The following is a 19508-nucleotide window of genomic DNA, read 5'->3' on the forward strand; positions in this document are numbered from 1 at the left end:
CTCACTGACACCGGAGGAATGCTTTATGTGTATCAAACGTCACAACGTAACTGGGTGACTATAAAGATGCTCTACAGGTATCTCCGAAGGTGTCCGTTGAGTTAGTATGGATCAAGACTGGGATTTGTCACTCCGTGTGACAGAGAGGTATCTCGGGGCCCACTCGGTAATACAACATCACACACAAGCCTTGCAAGCAATGTGACTTAGTGTAAGTCATGGGATCTTGTATTACGGAACGAGTAAAGAGACTTGCCGGTAAACGAGATTGAAATAGGTATGCGGATACTGACGATCGAATCTCGGGAAAGTAACATACCAAAGGACAAAGGGATGACATACGGGATTATATGAATCCTTGGCACTGAGGTTCAAACGATAAGATCTTCATAGAATATGTAGGATCCAATATGGGCATCCAGATCCCGCTATTGGATATTGACCGAGGAGTCCCTCGGGTCATGTCTACATAGTTCTCGAACCCGCAGGGTCTGCACACTTAAGGTTCGACATTGTTTTATGCGTATTTGAGTTATATGGTTGGTTACCGAATGTTGTTCGGAGTCCCGGATGAGATCACGGACGTCACGAGGGTTTCCGGAATGGTCCGGAGATGAAGATTGATATATAGGATGACCTCATTTGATTACCGGAAAGTTTTCGGCATTACCGGGAATGTACCTGGAGTGACGAATGGGTTCGAGACGTTTACCGGGGGGGGGGGCAGCCCACCCTGGGGAAGCCCATAGGCCTTAGGGGTGCTGCACCAGGGCTGGTGGGCAAGCCCAAGAAGGCCCTGCTAGCACTCCCCGGCAACGACACTAGAATAATGTTGTTGATGAGTCCCTGACTTGATGCCTTCGCGACAACAGAGCCAGAACTGCTCCGAGTTGCTCAACAATTAGCAATTGTCTTGCAATGGCCCACCAGCGCGTGGGTTCGCGGCAGTTTTCGAGGGTAGAGTATTCGACCCAAATTTGTTGGTACGCCAGTTAGGAGGTGAGAGAATACTCTCGAGTATTAGCAGCTGAATGTGTCAGATTCAAGCACACCTGAAAGATTAGTATCTGCAAGCAAAGTATCAGCAGCAAAGTAGGATGATAACAACGGAGTTAGAAACGATCTGTTGACGACAGACTATTCCTAACTGTCGTATCAATGGCGCCAGAAGTTGCCCGTTGATGGAAATTGTCTTTTCCCCATCAACGCCGAGCGAACCAGAATTGTTGCAGGTAGCAGGAGTGTAACGAGTAACAAAAGTGGCAAGGAACAGCAGTAGTGACAACAGTAGAAAGTAGCAACAGTAGCAAGTAGTAGTAGTAGCAAGCGACAGTAGTAGCAGCAGTAGCAAGTAGCAACAGTAGTAACTACAGTAGAGCAAAACAAGTAACAGCAGCAGAGCAAGACAAACTCGTAGGCAATGGGTCGGTGATTCGTTTGGATGATATTCATCATGCAACAGTTATAACACGGAGAGATATGTGGCTAGCTCCCGTTCGTCAATGTGATGTAGGCATGGATCCCGTGTGTAGTCATACGTGCTTAGGGAAAAGAACTTGCATGACATCTATTGTCCATCCCTCCCGTGGCAGCGGGGTCCAAAATGATACTACGGGATATTAAGGTTCTGCTTTTAATAAAGAACCGGAATAACGCATTAGCGCTTGGTGAACACATGAACTCCTCAAACTATGGTCATCACCGGGAGTGGTTCCGGTTATTGTCACTCCGGGGATGCCGGGTCGTAACGCATAGTAGGTAACTACAACTTGCAAGATCGGATCCAAAACACACATATATTGGTGGTAACATAATAATTTCAGATCTGAAATCATGGCACTCGGGCCCTAGTGACAAGCATTAAGCATGGCAAAGTAGTAGCAACATCAATCTCAAAACATAGTGGATACTAGGGATCAATCCCCGTCAAAACTAACTCGATTACATGACAGATCTCATCCTACTCATCACCGCCCAGCGAGCCTACGAATAGATTACTCACGAACGATGAAGAGATTCATGGAATTAGAGAGGGAAGAAGGCTGATGATGACGATGGCGACGATTTCCCCTCTCCGGAGCCGAAAACGGACTCAAGATCTGTCCTTCAGATGAAGAACAAAATGTGGCGGCGCCTCCGTATCGCAAACGCGATGAAATCTTCTCTTCTGATTTTTTTTTCTGGGCGAAAGTGTATTTATAGAGATGAGATTGGGGGCGACAGAGCCACGTGGGCCCCACAAGCTTGGTTGCCGCGGCCAGGGGGTGGCCGCGGCAACATGGCTTGTGGCCCACTGACTCATCCCCTCCGGTGGATCTTTGCGCAGGTATTTTTCATATTTTCCAGAAAACTTCTCCGTAAATTTTCAGGACGTTCCGAGAACTTTCATTTCTGCACAAAAACAACACCATGGCAATTCTGCTGAAAACAGCGTCAGTCCGGGTTAGTACCATTCAAATCATGCAAATTAGAGTCCAAAACAAGGGCAAAAGAGTTTGGAAAAGTAGATACGATGGAGACGTATCAACTCCCCCAAGCTTAAAACCTTGCTTGTCCTCAAGCAATTCAGTTGACAAACTGAAAGAGAAAGAAAAACTTTGACAAACTCTATTTGATCTTGTTGTTGCAACTATGTCTAACTCGTAACCAGAATTTCAGCAAGATCACAAGTTAACCAAATAAGCAAGTAACACAAAGGTCTCACAGTAAACTAATATCAATGGCATAATCAGCTATTGAGAAAATAATAATGAGTTTCAAATACCAATAATTCAATCAAAATAAGCAAGAAGCAATATGAATAGGTGGTATCTCGCTAGCTCTTTCTGAGACCGCAAAACATAAATGTAGAGCACTTTCAAAGATCAAGGGCTGACTAAACATTGTGATTCATAGCAACGAAGATCCAGTCATAGTCATACTCAATATCAATCAAAAGCAAAGCATAAAAATGACAGAGGTGCTCTCTTATTGGTGCTTATACAAGAAGAGGATGACTCAACAGGAAAATAAATAGACAGGCCCTTCGTAGAGGGAAGCATTGACTTGCAGAGGTGCCAGAGCTCAAGCTTTGAAAATAGAGATACTAATTTTAGGTGGCATGCTTTCATTGTCAACGCAATGACCAAGAGTTCTCAATATCTTCCACGCTATTCATGCTATAGGCGGTTGCCAATCAGAAAAGTAAAGTTTTAACTCCCCCACCACCAATCAATCACACTCCACGGCGAGCCGAATCCTCGGGTACCATCCATACTAACATCAATCCGGGGGGAGTCTTGTTTTACAGTTATGTTTTCGATTTAAGCGTGGAACTGGGCATTCCAATTACCGACCCCTTTCTCGTGAATGACAGTGAATAAACACATGTCGAGGATAACACGCCTAACATGGAAGATACTAATGTCAGCTGTGCTTCCCTGGTAACGGCGCCAGGAATAGTCGTGTCGACGGCACCAGGAATCCTTCTGCTACGGTACGCCTTAAGGGACTTCCTAGGCAAATATGCAAAGGATTTCCCCCGTGGCCTTGGAGCCTTGCGTTGGTGTTCCCTCGAAGCGAAAAAGGTGATGTAGCACAACGGTGGTAAGTATTTCCCTCAGTTTGAGAACCAAGGTATCAATCGAGTGGAGGAGTATCACAAGATCCTGCACAAACACAAAAACTTGCTACCAACGCTATGAAGGGATTGTCAATCCCTTATAGATTGTTCGCCAAGTGAGAACTGAAATTAACAAAGTAACAAAGCAAAGTAAAAGCGAAAGTGGAAACGATAGATGTGAATAGACCCGGGGGCCGTAGTGTTTACGAGTGGCTTCTCTCATGAAAGCAAGTAGACGGTGGGTGAACAAATTACTGTTGAGCAATTGATAGAACCGCGCAAAGTCGTGACGTCATCTATGGAAATGATTATATCTATAGGCATCACGTCCAAAACAAGTAGACCGATACTGTCTGCATCTACTACTATTTCTCCACACGTCGACCGCTATCCAGCATGCATCTAGTGTATTAAGTCCAAAAGAACAGAGTAACGCCTTAAGCAAGATGACATGATGTAGATGGACAATCTTATATCAACGACAGAGCCCATCTTGGTACCCTTGATAGAAACTACATAATGTGTGCCTTGCTGCCCCTACTGTCATTGGGAAAGGTCACCACATGGTAAGAACCCAAAACCAAGCACTTCTCCCATTGCAAGAATCATAGATCTTGTTGGCCAAACAAAACCCAAGACTCGGAGAGACTTACAAGGGTATCAAATCATGCATATAAGAAATCAACAAAGACTCAAATATATATCATAGATAATCTGATCAAAAATCTACAATTCATCGGATCTCGACAAACACACCGCCAAAGAAGATTACATCGGATAGATCTTCATGAAGATCATGGAGAACTTTGTATTGAAGATCCAAGAGAGAGAAGAAGCCATCTAGCTACTAACTACGGACCCATAGGTGTGAAGTGAACTACTCACGAGTCATTGGAGGGGCGATGATGATGATGAAGAAGCCCTCCAACTCAAAAGTCCCCTCCGGCAGGGCGCCGGGAAGGGTCTCCAGATGAGATCTCGCGGAAACGGAAGCTTGCGGCGGCGGAAAAGTACTTTTGTGGATCCCCTGATTTTTTGTTGTATTATAGGGAATATATAGGCCAAAGATCTAGGTCAGGGGGCGCTCAGGGAGGCCACAAGCCCTGCCACCGCCGCCTCCCCCTCGTGGCGGAGTGGGGGCTTGTGGGCTCCCACAGGCCCCCTGATCTTCTTTCGTTTGGGAAAAAATCATTTCGGGGATTTTATTCCATTTGGACTCTGTTCCAAAATCAAATCTGAAAAGAGCCAAAAACACAGAAAAAACAGGAACTGGCACTTGGCACTGAATCAATAAGTTAGTCCCAAAAAGATATAAAAGGTACATAAAACATCCAAAGATGACAAGATAACAACATGAAACCATCAAAAAATATAGATACGTTTGAGACGTATCATGCATCCCCAAGCTTAACTCTTGCTCGTCCTCGAGTAAGGAAGTGATAAAGAATGAATTTTTGATGCTTTCATGCTACCTAGCATAGATGTCCTTTGTAACTCCTCTTATGTGACATGAATGTTCAGAACCATTAGATTCAAAACAATAGTTTGCTATTGATGCGGAAACAATAATAATTCAAGCAAACTAGCAAGGTAATCATGAACTTTCAAAATAACAAGGCCAAAAGAAAGTTATCCCTAAAAAAGCATATAGTGTGGCTATGCTCTATCATCATTGCAAAACGAATTTAAATCATGCACAACCCAGATATTGGCCAAGTAATTGTTTCACACCTTTACTTTCTCAAACCTTTTCAACTCTCACGCAATACATGAGCGTGAGCCATGGTTATAACACTATAGATGGTGTGGAGTGTGGTGGAGGTTGCAAGACAAAGAAGGAAAAGATAGTCACATTAACTAGTCATATCAATGAGCTGTGGAGATGCTCATCAATAGATATCAATGTGAATGAGTAGGGATTGCCATACAAATGATGCACAAGAGCTACGAGTAAGTGAAAGCTCTTAAAGAAAACTAGTGGGTGTGCATCCAACTTGCTTGCTCACGAAGACCTAAGGCAATTTTGAGGAAGCCTATCATAGGAATATACAAGCCAAGTTATATAATGAAATTTCCCACTAGCTATATGGTGGTGACAAAACGAGAGACTCTCAATCATGAAGATCATGGTGCTTAATATGCACAAGTGTGGAAAAAGTGGTAGCATTGTCCCTTCTCTCTTTTTCTCTCATTTTTTTTAATTTTTGGTGGGCTCTTCGGCCTCTTTTTGTTTTATTTTGGTGGGCTTCTTTGGCCTCTTTTATTTCCTCACATGGGACAATGCTCCATTAATGATGATCATCACACTTTCAACTCAAAACTTAGAGCAACTATGACTCTATATGGAATGCCTTCGGTAGTGTACCGTAGCAATGATCTAGCATGGCATAAACATCAATGGAAAACATCATGCTAGCTATCTTACAATCATGCAATGGCAATGTAGACGTGGTGGCACATGTCATGGTGGTAGTTGCATGGCAATATATCTCGGAATGACTTTGAAAAAGCCATAGTAGGTAGGTATGGTGGCTGTTTTGAGGGAGGCTAATTGTGACAGCCCGATGCCGACGCCCTAGAAGATTCCCCTCTCTTTCCATTTTCGTCGTGTGTCTATTTTCTTTTGTCGCATCATCATCGCATCATGCACATCATCTGCATTGCATCGGCATCTCCGTTGCCGCCTGTTTTCAAAACTTGCATCCGTTGTTAGTTGCCGGTTCGCTTCGTTGTCCGTTCTGAGCCCGACCGCACACGCACGCGCCCGCGGCTTCGTTCGAACTCTGTTTAAAAGTGCGTTTAAGACACTCTCTGATCGAGGTGAAACTGGGCATGCGGTCGTGTTTAGATATAGCTAGGCCGCCTGTCGAATTTCCTCGCGATCGGAGACCGTCTGGTACCCGAACGGTCGACCGTAGCGGCACCGTATTCGGTCTACTGTCGGACGTCTGCCGGTGTTTTAAAAATCGTTGCTGCACCGCCCGTTCTCCCTCTCGTCTCCGGTAAACCATCCTACACGACCACGTACCCATTCCCGCGTTCGGATTCATCCGAATCTGACCGCACGATTGGATCCGAAACGGAATTCCGGATAACCTAGCCCCCTCATTTGTTATGAATAGACCCCTCCTCCTATTTTTTAGGCAGCCACCCCTTTGCCTCGAAATCTGTGCCCCCCACCAAACCCTAGCCTCACTGTCTCCCTCCTCCAACCGTCGGCCCGCCCGGGCCCGAACCAAGCCCATCGAAGCCCATCTAGGCCCGACCTTGAGTTCCCTGGCCGCACCTCCCATGGCAGCCTCGAGCTCGCCCCGACCCTCCTCTTGCAAAGCTCCCACCGGCCGGAGCCCCATCAGAGCCTAGCCTCTTCGCCGCCGGGAGCCGTGCCCGCCACCGGTGCGCAACCACCGCCTTCCTCCGGTCGTCCCGGCCATCGCCGGAGTCGCTACAGCAGCAGGCCGAAGTTGCTGCAACCGAAGCCCTCCGGTGCTCCCTCGCCCTCGCCGGAGCTCTCCACCAACCCCGCCGCCCGTGGTGCCTCGTCGCCGGTGCCAGTCGCTGCCCCGTCCTCGCCCTTGCCAGATCCGGCCGCCCGTTCCCATTCCCGTTCCCGCTGTCGTGTCCTCGCCTCGTCGGGTCGGGAGGACGAGGAATCCTTGTTTCCTCGCTGGCATTGACCGCCTGCCCGAGCAGGCCGGACCCCCCTCGGCTGGGCCCCGAGCCGGCCTAGTGAGGAGCCCGCTGTTCGGCCTCCTCCAGGCGCCTCCTGCTCAGCACCACGCTAGGCCGGCCTCCCACGTGGGCCGCCTCCTCCTCCAACTGCCCGCGCCCAGGCCTGCCTCATGGGCCGAGCCCACAAGGTGAGCAGCTCCCCCTCCTAGTCGCTATAAAATGCTCAGGGTGTAGGATAGTATGTTGCGCTCACTGTTGTTTCAGCCCGTTGTTGATTGTAGGATTTCTGCGGTTTATTAATTTCAGGGTAATATTAAATTTTCAAACGCGTGTATCTCTTATTCTGTATATCGGATCGCAGCGAGCAATATATGAAAATCATGTAGTTTTGCGCGTAGAATCCGAATCTGCAACTTGCATAATTATTTGACGAAGTTTAACGTGCCAAACGCCTAGTTTTACGTGCTGTTTCAATAGGATACGCCCCGTATTTAATTTTCGTGCAAGTCCGGATTGCTCGAGTGCCGTATTAGAAATGCCTATGTTTTAGGAACTATTTTTCCGTGTATTTTAGAGCTGTCATAGGTTTTTTTTTGCATGTATGGATTGCCGGTAATTTATTTTCCCGTGTATAGGTTTTTTTCCCGCATTTTCGTGCGGCATTATATTGTTGTGCAACCCCACATATTTTATTTTTCTGTGAAGTTAGATTTAGCTTTTGTGTAAGTTAGTTCACGCGATATTTTGCCGTGATGCCCTTTTGTTTATTTCGTAGGATTTAATCCGTGCGTCGTTTGACGGAGTTGTCAACTAGGAAGTTGATCTTGGATGTTTTGTTTAGCCCCTGGTATTTTTGGTTGCAATAGAAATGCATGTTTAGGTGTTGTTTGCTTGCTCTCAAGTTGCTAGAAATAGTGCTGATTTGGAGGAGCTGAAATATTTCTAAGTCTGGAATCTGTTATATTTTGTTGCTGTCTTGTCTTGCTTGCATCTTGTGATCTGTAGCTCTTTTGAGGTTGGTCCAATGGAGTTAGTTGTACCCCTTGTGTTTATCTAGCATGCTGTAAATGTTCATGCCATATGGAGTCCTGTAGCTATAGGTATTGCTGCTGTTAATATTGCTTCAGATCGAAAACTGCACTTTCATGAGGTGTAATTTCACTAAGTCTGAAATAGGGTGTGGGAAGCCATTTTGTGACTTCTTTCCCTAGTGTTCCTTGCTGCCATGCTAGTTGTTGTTAGTTGTTCGTAGTAGTGCTTCTTGCCCTCTTCCATGCCATGCCTTGCTTGTGCATATCGGAGTTGTGTAGCCGTAGTTGTGGGGCGTAGTAGATGCTATGTGGCTGATTTTGGCAGATTGTAGTCATTTCTTGTTTTGCTCGTAGTTGTTGAACCGTAGCTCCGATCTGATCGTGTCCTACATGAAACTTGCTTAGAATCTCGTGTAGTTTCATTTTCTCTTGCTGTTTGTATGTTTTGAAGTGCTCGTAGCCGTCGTTGCACACATATTGCATTCATGCCATCATATCTTGCGATGCTTGTAACTTTTGATCCGTAGCTCCGTTGGAGATGTTCTTTATGTGTAGATTGCTTGCCTTGATGCGTAGAATCACGTGAACCTATTTGTGTTTCTGTTTAACAACTATTAGTTCAGATCTGGACAGAATTGTAAATTAACATGTGAGGTCGTCTCGAAGATGCTTTATGTCATTTCCGACCTCATTTAAAATGTCTAGATAGGTAGGTTAATTTCCGCTTCACCTCTTGCAAGTTTGACAACATTAATATTGTCGTGTAAATAACCGGGAGTGAACTAAATAATTCATATGTGGAGTTTCGTCAATATGCAACTCGTGGCATATTGAACTTCACTTAATGTGTAGTGTTTGATTGTGTGGATTGTCATGCCGTGACTTGCATGTTTTCAGCTGCTCATGCATCATTTGTGTTGTGCATCGTGTGGTGAATATCGTGTGTTGATTTGTGTTTCCGGTTTGCTTCGTTCCGATAGAGTTCCGCAAGCATGTCGGATTGTGAGGACCCGTTCGACTACGTCAGTTCGTCTGCTTCACGGAGGCATTCTTCTTCCAAGCGGGATCTCAGGTAAGATGATCATTTCCCCAGATACCATTACTATCATTGCCATGCTAGTTTTCTCGCTTCTATTGATTATGTCTCGTTGCCTACCACCTGTTAAATATCAGCCTCTCAACAATGCCATGATTACCTTCAACCTGTTCGACCTAGCAAACCACTGATTGCCTATGTTACTGCTTGCTTAACCCTGTTGATAGCGTTGCTAGTTGCAGGTGCAGATGCTTCTATGTGAAAGCATGGGTTCCTTCTTATATCACCATATTAACGCTATTTAATTTAATGCACCTATATACTTGGTAAAAGGTGGAAGGCTCGGCCTTTCTAGCCTGGTGTTTTGTTCCACCTTTGCCCCTTAGTTTCCGGCTACCGGTGTTATGTTCCATAAATGAGCGCTCCTAACACGATCGGGGTTGTTATGGGGACCCCCTTGATAATTCGTTTTAGATTAAGACTGGTCTGGCAAGGCCCAACTTTGGTACTACATTTGCCTAAACACCTAATAAAATTGCAAAGGGACTTTCCGGACCCCGAGGATAATTTAATCAACCCCCGGGCCAGTGCTCCTCATGAGTGTTGGACCAAATTGGCAGACTACGGGGCCACCATGGGGCAACTCGAGGTTTGGTTCTCCTAGTGTGACCCATCCGTCGTGTCCTGAGAACGAGGTACGCGACTCCTATCGGGATCGTCGACACGTCGGGCGGCCTTGCTGGATTAGTTTTACCTTTGACGGAATATCTTGTGCATCGGGATTTCGGTGATGCTTTGGGTAATCTCAGAGTTGAGGTTTTCCACTAGGGAATCCGACGAGATCGCGAGCTTCGTGATTGAGGATTTCTATGCGGCTTGTGGTAATTTGTGATGGACTAGTTGGAGCACCCCTGCAGGGTTAAATCTTTCGGAAAGCCGTGCCTGCGGTTATGTGGCAACGTGGAAACTTTGTTTAACACTGGTTCTAGATAACTTGAAGTTAACTTAATTAAAATATTCCAACTGTGAGCGTAACCGTCACTGTCTCTTTCGTGAGTTCTTTCTCTGATCGAGGACATGGTGGGGTTATGTCTGACGTAGGTAGGTGTGCAGGATCATTTATTTGATCAACAGTAGTTCACGTCCGTTATGCGTAGATCTTCCCTCTCTTACTTCTTGTACTTGTAAGTTAGCCACCATAAATATATGCTTAGCCGCTGTTGCAACCTCACCACTTAACCATACCTCACCCATTAAGCTTTGCTAGTCTTGATACCTTTGGAAATGAGATTGTTGAGTCCCCTGTGGCTCACAGATTACTACAACACCAGTTGCAGGTATACGTAAAGGTTACTTGACGCGAGCGCGTTGATAGTTCATTTGGAGTTGCTTCTTCTTCTTCTTCTTCTTCATCGATCTAGGATGGGTTCCAGGCCGGCAGCCTGGGATAGCAAGGATGGACGTCGTTCTTATTTTTCTCGTTTGTTTTCGTCCGTAGTCGGACCCTGCTCTTACTCTTGATGATTATGTAATGTACTGATGTGACCCTGATGTAGCTTGTGGCGAGTGTAAGCCAACTCTATATATATCTCTTCTTTTCAGTACATGTACTTGTGTCGATATCCATTCTTGCGACACGACGAGATGCGCTTCTATCCCCGACGAGGCCCTCGTGCCAAATTGTGGATAGGGTCGCATCTTGGGCGTGACAAGTTGTTATCAGAGCCAGGACCGACCTAGGAGCCCCCTTGATTGATCGAACTTGGCCGAGTCGAGTCTAGTGAAAAAATTACTTTGAGTCTAGTTATATATCGGAGAGTAGGATTCCTTTTTCTCCTCTTCTATGCTCTGGTGAGGAATCTTGACGTAAATATTTAATCTACTTTTCTTCTCACTCAAAAAAAAAATTTAGGATCACACGGATATTTTTGGAATCTATATGATGCCGATGTGACGGAGTTTTGTCTTGGTGCCTCCTGTCTGACTTGATTTTCTTCCGGGGAGTTGAGCTCCAGGGGATTCTTGAGCACATCGTTATCATTCATATTTCTTAGTATCTCAGGACGAAGGATGTTCGGAATTTCTTCAATACTAGTAGTGGCGAGATAACCCCGATGTCCCCAGTACTGGTGCAGATTGTTCGGGAGTACTGCCATGCTTTGTATCGTTGTGATCACGAGGGTCTGTAGTAGATGAAGGTCCGAGATTCTGGTCGTGTGTTGACGGATGTGATACAGGTGACGGGTTAGTATAGGAGTTGTGTGATTATTACTCCTTGTATACGTGTACCAGATTGCATCACCAGATATTTCGGGAATTCATAGGTGGGAATTCTAGTAGTTGCTTATAGGACAATCTTCTGACAAATGCATGATGTTAGGTTGGGGTTCGACATCTAGTGGATTCGTTTGTTCACGGTCGACTTACAACGGTACACGTTGTGTCTTAAAGAGTCCTTGTAGCTTGCTACGACTCGGGGACGCTTCGTATGTCAGGTGCACTCCCTTGCACTTGATGGCTACTATAAATCGTGCCCGTGCGATCCTGTCCACGAAAATATCGGACTAAATCTCTCTCATGAGTTTGTTCTGGCTTGTTTCATAAGCCTCTCCCTTTGTTTTGTTGAATATGGTAATTCAAGTTGCTTCGATGTCAAGTGGTGATTTCAGATCTTTTCTAAGAGGTGTTCTCATATTTTTTGAGAGTATTAATTCTTTGCTCAATCAATTGTCATATCAATTCTTGTCAACCGGAGTCGTCATGTTAATTCTTTTTCAACCTGTGTGCTTCTCTTCAGTGAATTCAATCATCTCCAATTTTTGCAAGGTCATTCTCTCATTTTATTCCGGAGTTCATCTCATCTAGCCCAAGTTGTCTTTGTTTTTCCCCGCCCTCCCGCCCCTTTCTTCAGTGATTGGATTTCATCCAAGTGCATTTCATTCCAGTGATGCTTCTGTTATCTCATCTTTCTTTCGTAGCCGTTGATTCATTTGTGAAGATTCTCAGGAGCTTCATGTTCATCTTTATTCAGTCTTGTTATCTTTTCCGGTGAACTCAATGCAATTGTCCGTGTTCATCATATCCTTTTTATCCCTGTAATTCTTTCCTATGTTGGAAATTGTTATGAGCCTATCTTGCTATTCATTCCTCTTTTTCCTATCTTGAGTTCTGAAGTTATCTCAGAAATTCTTGTTTTTCAATTTTTTCATTATTTTGAGGTTCTCAACCTCATCTAGTTCTCTTCATACCGGTGCAATATCTCTCAGTCTAGCAATCTTTTCTAACGGTGGTTTCTTTGAGTGGGCCCAGAACCCACAGGTTTTTCCCACGAACTTATATGGCTGTGTAATTTTTCCTGGAGATCATTAATTCTTTTAACTATGACGAAAGAATGATCTCATCAGTCATATCCCTTCTCCAAGATCTATTGGAATTTAATTCTCATATTGGCTCAACCTTTCATTCTTGTTTATTCCGGAGTGTCTCATTATTCTTGGTGTTGTTTCTCGTCATCATTCTCAGCTTGCTATCCGAAGGAGTGTTTCTCTCAATCTTGGTTCATTCTCTTGGAGATTCATCATTTCAGCTTGGTGTCGTCATCTTAATTGTTGTCAATCATGAGTATCCCTTTCTTTTTATCCGGTGCATTTCTGAGTTGTTTTTATTCTCGATCCTCCGAAGCCCATCATTTTAGAAGATTCGTCGTTCTCAGCTTTCAGCTTTCATCCTCAATTCTTCTCAATTGTTGTCTCTTCGTTCGTCTCTCGTTTATCCGGTGCCTTGTTCAAGTTTTCTATCAGGTGGCTTATGATCTCTCCATTCTCATGTATCTCCACTAATTCATGGTGTTTCCATTCAATTGTGAATTCTTACCGGTGCTTCCTTCAATTTTGCTTCAAGTGGTGCTTATCTCTCTGCCTCTTCAAGATTCATTTTTAGAAGAATAAGTGTTATGCTAAATCCGTTGCTTGTCATCAATTTAATTTGATGAAGGATGAGCATAACATAATTCTTATTCTTGTTTTTCCTTCTTCCAAGAGATTTCAATTCTTCTTCCGGAGTGGATCTTGATATCAATTCCTTTTCTCAAGTGTTTTTATCTTTCTTTTCCGGAGTTCCAAGTTCTATCAAGTATCTCTTTATGAGGCTTCATCTTAATTTTGGCAAGGTCATAATCTTATTCCTTCTACCTTCATTTCTTTGCATCATTCATTTGTATACAGAGGTCCTTCATGGTGGTTCTTCAAGGTTTCAATCCTTTATCAAATGTTCTTCAAGATTCTTGTTGGAGAACCTCAAGTATCCTTTCTCTTGCATTTATATGCGCAATTGTTCTTCCTTTATCCTTTGAGGTGGTATTACATCATTCTTGTTAGTGTAGGAGTCTCGAAGAGACTTCCTTTCAAGAATGAGATAATTAAACCCACCAATCCTTTGATCATGAGATATTTGCAACCCATGATTTCTTCATTGAGCTATCTTGGTATGGATATCTCCTAAAGTTTTTCCTATGGATTGTTGCTATCATGGTGCTTGTCATTAATCCAAGTTCTCAATGTATCCTCTTGGTGTAAGAAATTGTTCATATCTTGTTTCTCCCAATCAACCCTTGTTTCTGTTAGTGGCTGGTTGTCACTTCATTAGTTTGAAAGGTTTCAATAAGCCCACTACTATCTGGTTCTTTTCGTTGTTGTTTTTTCCAACAACTCCGTCCAATTCTTTGCGCAAGGATGCTTGCCAAGTTCATTGGAGTTAGTAGTTGTCATTCTCTCTTCATTCTCTTCTTCCGTATGAGCTAGTTCCTATTCTATTGTTCCGGAGGCATTGTGATGTTGCTCTTTTGGGTCCGTCTTGTTGTTCTATCAAGATCATGGTGTTCCCTTGCTCTATTTACTTGTTTGTTGTGAATATTTTAACTATGACGAAAGAATGATCTCATCAGTCATATCCCTTCTCCAAGATCTATTGGAATTTAATTCTCATATTGGCTCAACCTTTCATTCTTGTTTATTCCGGAGTGTCTCATTATTCTTGGTGTTGTTTCTCGTCATCATTCTCAGCTTGCTATCCGAAGGAGTGTTTCTCTCAATCTTGGTTCATTCTCTTGGAGATTCATCATTTCAGCTTGGTGTCGTCATCTTAATTGTTGTCAATCATGAGTATCCCTTTCTTTTTATCCGGTGCATTTCTGAGTTGTTTTTATTCTCGATCCTCCGAAGCCCATCATTTTAGAAGATTCGTCGTTCTCAGCTTTCAGCTTTCATCCTCAATTCTTCTCAATTGTTGTCTCTTCGTTCGTCTCTCGTTTATCCGGTGCCTTGTTCAAGTTTTCTATCAGGTGGCTTATGATCTCTCCATTCTCATGTATCTCCACTAATTCATGGTGTTTCCATTCAATTGTGAATTCTTACCGGTGCTTCCTTCAATTTTGCTTCAAGTGGTGCTTATCTCTCTGCCTCTTCAAGATTCATTTTTAGAAGAATAAGTGTTATGCTAAATCCGTTGCTTGTCATCAATTTAATTTGATGAAGGATGAGCATAACATAATTCTTATTCTTGTTTTTCCTTCTTCCAAGAGATTTCAATTCTTCTTCCGGAGTGGATCTTGATATCAATTCCTTTTCTCAAGTGTTTTTATCTTTCTTTTCCGGAGTTCCAAGTTCTATCAAGTATCTCTTTATGAGGCTTCATCTTAATTTTGGCAAGGTCATAATCTTATTCCTTCTACCTTCATTTCTTTGCATCATTCATTTGTATACAGAGGTCCTTCATGGTGGTTCTTCAAGGTTTCAATCCTTTATCAAATGTTCTTCAAGATTCTTGTTGGAGAACCTCAAGTATCCTTTCTCTTGCATTTATATGCGCAATTGTTCTTCCTTTATCCTTTGAGGTGGTATTACATCATTCTTGTTAGTGTAGGAGTCTCGAAGAGACTTCCTTTCAAGAATGAGATAATTAAACCCACCAATCCTTTGATCATGAGATATTTGCAACCCATGATTTCTTCATTGAGCTATCTTGGTATGGATATCTCCTAAAGTTTTTCCTATGGATTGTTGCTATCATGGTGCTTGTCATTAATCCAAGTTCTCAATGTATCCTCTTGGTGTAAGAAATTGTTCATATCTTGTTTCTCCCAATCAACCCTTGTTTCTGTTAGTGGCTGGTTGTCACTTCATTAGTTTGAAAGGTTTCAATAAGCCCACTACTATCTGGTTCTTTTCGTTGTTGTTTTTTCCAACAACTCCGTCCAATTCTTTGCGCAAGGATGCTTGCCAAGTTCATTGGAGTTAGTAGTTGTCATTCTCTCTTCATTCTCTTCTTCCGTATGAGCTAGTTCCTATTCTATTGTTCCGGAGGCATTGTGATGTTGCTCTTTTGGGTCCGTCTTGTTGTTCTATCAAGATCATGGTGTTCCCTTGCTCTATTTACTTGTTTGTTGTGAATATTTTAACTATGACGAAAGAATGATCTCATCAGTCATATCCCTTCTCCAAGATCTATTGGAATTTAATTCTCATATTGGCTCAACCTTTCATTCTTGTTTATTCCGGAGTGTCTCATTATTCTTGGTGTTGTTTCTCGTCATCATTCTCAGCTTGCTATCCGAAGGAGTGTTTCTCTCAATCTTGGTTCATTCTCTTGGAGATTCATCATTTCAGCTTGGTGTCGTCATCTTAATTGTTGTCAATCATGAGTATCCCTTTCTTTTTATCCGGTGCATTTCTGAGTTGTTTTTATTCTCGATCCTCCGAAGCCCATCATTTTAGAAGATTCGTCGTTCTCAGCTTTCAGCTTTCATCCTCAATTCTTCTCAATTGTTGTCTCTTCGTTCGTCTCTCGTTTATCCGGTGCCTTGTTCAAGTTTTCTATCAGGTGGCTTATGATCTCTCCATTCTCATGTATCTCCACTAATTCATGGTGTTTCCATTCAATTGTGAATTCTTACCGGTGCTTCCTTCAATTTTGCTTCAAGTGGTGCTTATCTCTCTGCCTCTTCAAGATTCATTTTTAGAAGAATAAGTGTTATGCTAAATCCGTTGCTTGTCATCAATTTAATTTGATGAAGGATGAGCATAACATAATTCTTATTCTTGTTTTTCCTTCTTCCAAGAGATTTCAATTCTTCTTCCGGAGTGGATCTTGATATCAATTCCTTTTCTCAAGTGTTTTTATCTTTCTTTTCCGGAGTTCCAAGTTCTATCAAGTATCTCTTTATGAGGCTTCATCTTAATTTTGGCAAGGTCATAATCTTATTCCTTCTACCTTCATTTCTTTGCATCATTCATTTGTATACAGAGGTCCTTCATGGTGGTTCTTCAAGGTTTCAATCCTTTATCAAATGTTCTTCAAGATTCTTGTTGGAGAACCTCAAGTATCCTTTCTCTTGCATTTATATGCGCAATTGTTCTTCCTTTATCCTTTGAGGTGGTATTACATCATTCTTGTTAGTGTAGGAGTCTCGAAGAGACTTCCTTTCAAGAATGAGATAATTAAACCCACCAATCCTTTGATCATGAGATATTTGCAACCCATGATTTCTTCATTGAGCTATCTTGGTATGGATATCTCCTAAAGTTTTTCCTATGGATTGTTGCTATCATGGTGCTTGTCATTAATCCAAGTTCTCAATGTATCCTCTTGGTGTAAGAAATTGTTCATATCTTGTTTCTCCCAATCAACCCTTGTTTCTGTTAGTGGCTGGTTGTCACTTCATTAGTTTGAAAGGTTTCAATAAGCCCACTACTATCTGGTTCTTTTCGTTGTTGTTTTTTCCAACAACTCCGTCCAATTCTTTGCGCAAGGATGCTTGCCAAGTTCATTGGAGTTAGTAGTTGTCATTCTCTCTTCATTCTCTTCTTCCGTATGAGCTAGTTCCTATTCTATTGTTCCGGAGGCATTGTGATGTTGCTCTTTTGGGTCCGTCTTGTTGTTCTATCAAGATCATGGTGTTCCCTTGCTCTATTTACTTGTTTGTTGTGAATATTTTAACTATGACGAAAGAATGATCTCATCAGTCATATCCCTTCTCCAAGATCTATTGGAATTTAATTCTCATATTGGCTCAACCTTTCATTCTTGTTTATTCCGGAGTGTCTCATTATTCTTGGTGTTGTTTCTCGTCATCATTCTCAGCTTGCTATCCGAAGGAGTGTTTCTCTCAATCTTGGTTCATTCTCTTGGAGATTCATCATTTCAGCTTGGTGTCGTCATCTTAATTGTTGTCAATCATGAGTATCCCTTTCTTTTTATCCGGTGCATTTCTGAGTTGTTTTTATTCTCGATCCTCCGAAGCCCATCATTTTAGAAGATTCGTCGTTCTCAGCTTTCAGCTTTCATCCTCAATTCTTCTCAATTGTTGTCTCTTCGTTCGTCTCTCGTTTATCCGGTGCCTTGTTCAAGTTTTCTATCAGGTGGCTTATGATCTCTCCATTCTCATGTATCTCCACTAATTCATGGTGTTTCCATTCAATTGTGAATTCTTACCGGTGCTTCCTTCAATTTTGCTTCAAGTGGTGCTTATCTCTCTGCCTCTTCAAGATTCATTTTTAGAAGAATAAGTGTTATGCTAAATCCGTTGCTTGTCATCAATTTAATTTGATGAAGGATGAGCATAACATAATTCTTATTCTTGTTTTTCCTTCTTCCAAGAGATTTCAATTCTTCTTCCGGAGTGGATCTTGATATCAATTCCTTTTCTCAAGTGTTTTTATCTTTCTTTTCCGGAGTTCCAAGTTCTATCAAGTATCTCTTTATGAGGCTTCATCTTAATTTTGGCAAGGTCATAATCTTATTCCTTCTACCTTCATTTCTTTGCATCATTCATTTGTATACAGAGGTCCTTCATGGTGGTTCTTCAAGGTTTCAATCCTTTATCAAATGTTCTTCAAGATTCTTGTTGGAGAACCTCAAGTATCCTTTCTCTTGCATTTATATGCGCAATTGTTCTTCCTTTATCCTTTGAGGTGGTATTACATCATTCTTGTTAGTGTAGGAGTCTCGAAGAGACTTCCTTTCAAGAATGAGATAATTAAACCCACCAATCCTTTGATCATGAGATATTTGCAACCCATGATTTCTTCATTGAGCTATCTTGGTATGGATATCTCCTAAAGTTTTTCCTATGGATTGTTGCTATCATGGTGCTTGTCATTAATCCAAGTTCTCAATGTATCCTCTTGGTGTAAGAAATTGTTCATATCTTGTTTCTCCCAATCAACCCTTGTTTCTGTTAGTGGCTGGTTGTCACTTCATTAGTTTGAAAGGTTTCAATAAGCCCACTACTATCTGGTTCTTTTCGTTGTTGTTTTTTCCAACAACTCCGTCCAATTCTTTGCGCAAGGATGCTTGCCAAGTTCATTGGAGTTAGTAGTTGTCATTCTCTCTTCATTCTCTTCTTCCGTATGAGCTAGTTCCTATTCTATTGTTCCGGAGGCATTGTGATGTTGCTCTTTTGGGTCCGTCTTGTTGTTCTATCAAGATCATGGTGTTCCCTTGCTCTATTTACTTGTTTGTTGTGAATATTTTAACTATGACGAAAGAATGATCTCATCAGTCATATCCCTTCTCCAAGATCTATTGGAATTTAATTCTCATATTGGCTCAACCTTTCATTCTTGTTTATTCCGGAGTGTCTCATTATTCTTGGTGTTGTTTCTCGTCATCATTCTCAGCTTGCTATCCGAAGGAGTGTTTCTCTCAATCTTGGTTCATTCTCTTGGAGATTCATCATTTCAGCTTGGTGTCGTCATCTTAATTGTTGTCAATCATGAGTATCCCTTTCTTTTTATCCGGTGCATTTCTGAGTTGTTTTTATTCTCGATCCTCCGAAGCCCATCATTTTAGAAGATTCGTCGTTCTCAGCTTTCAGCTTTCATCCTCAATTCTTCTCAATTGTTGTCTCTTCGTTCGTCTCTCGTTTATCCGGTGCCTTGTTCAAGTTTTCTATCAGGTGGCTTATGATCTCTCCATTCTCATGTATCTCCACTAATTCATGGTGTTTCCATTCAATTGTGAATTCTTACCGGTGCTTCCTTCAATTTTGCTTCAAGTGGTGCTTATCTCTCTGCCTCTTCAAGATTCATTTTTAGAAGAATAAGTGTTATGCTAAATCCGTTGCTTGTCATCAATTTAATTTGATGAAGGATGAGCATAACATAATTCTTAT

This window comes from Hordeum vulgare, chromosome 1H, assembly GCF_904849725.1.
Source record: "Hordeum vulgare subsp. vulgare chromosome 1H, MorexV3_pseudomolecules_assembly, whole genome shotgun sequence".
Taxonomy (NCBI): domain Eukaryota; kingdom Viridiplantae; phylum Streptophyta; class Magnoliopsida; order Poales; family Poaceae; genus Hordeum; species Hordeum vulgare.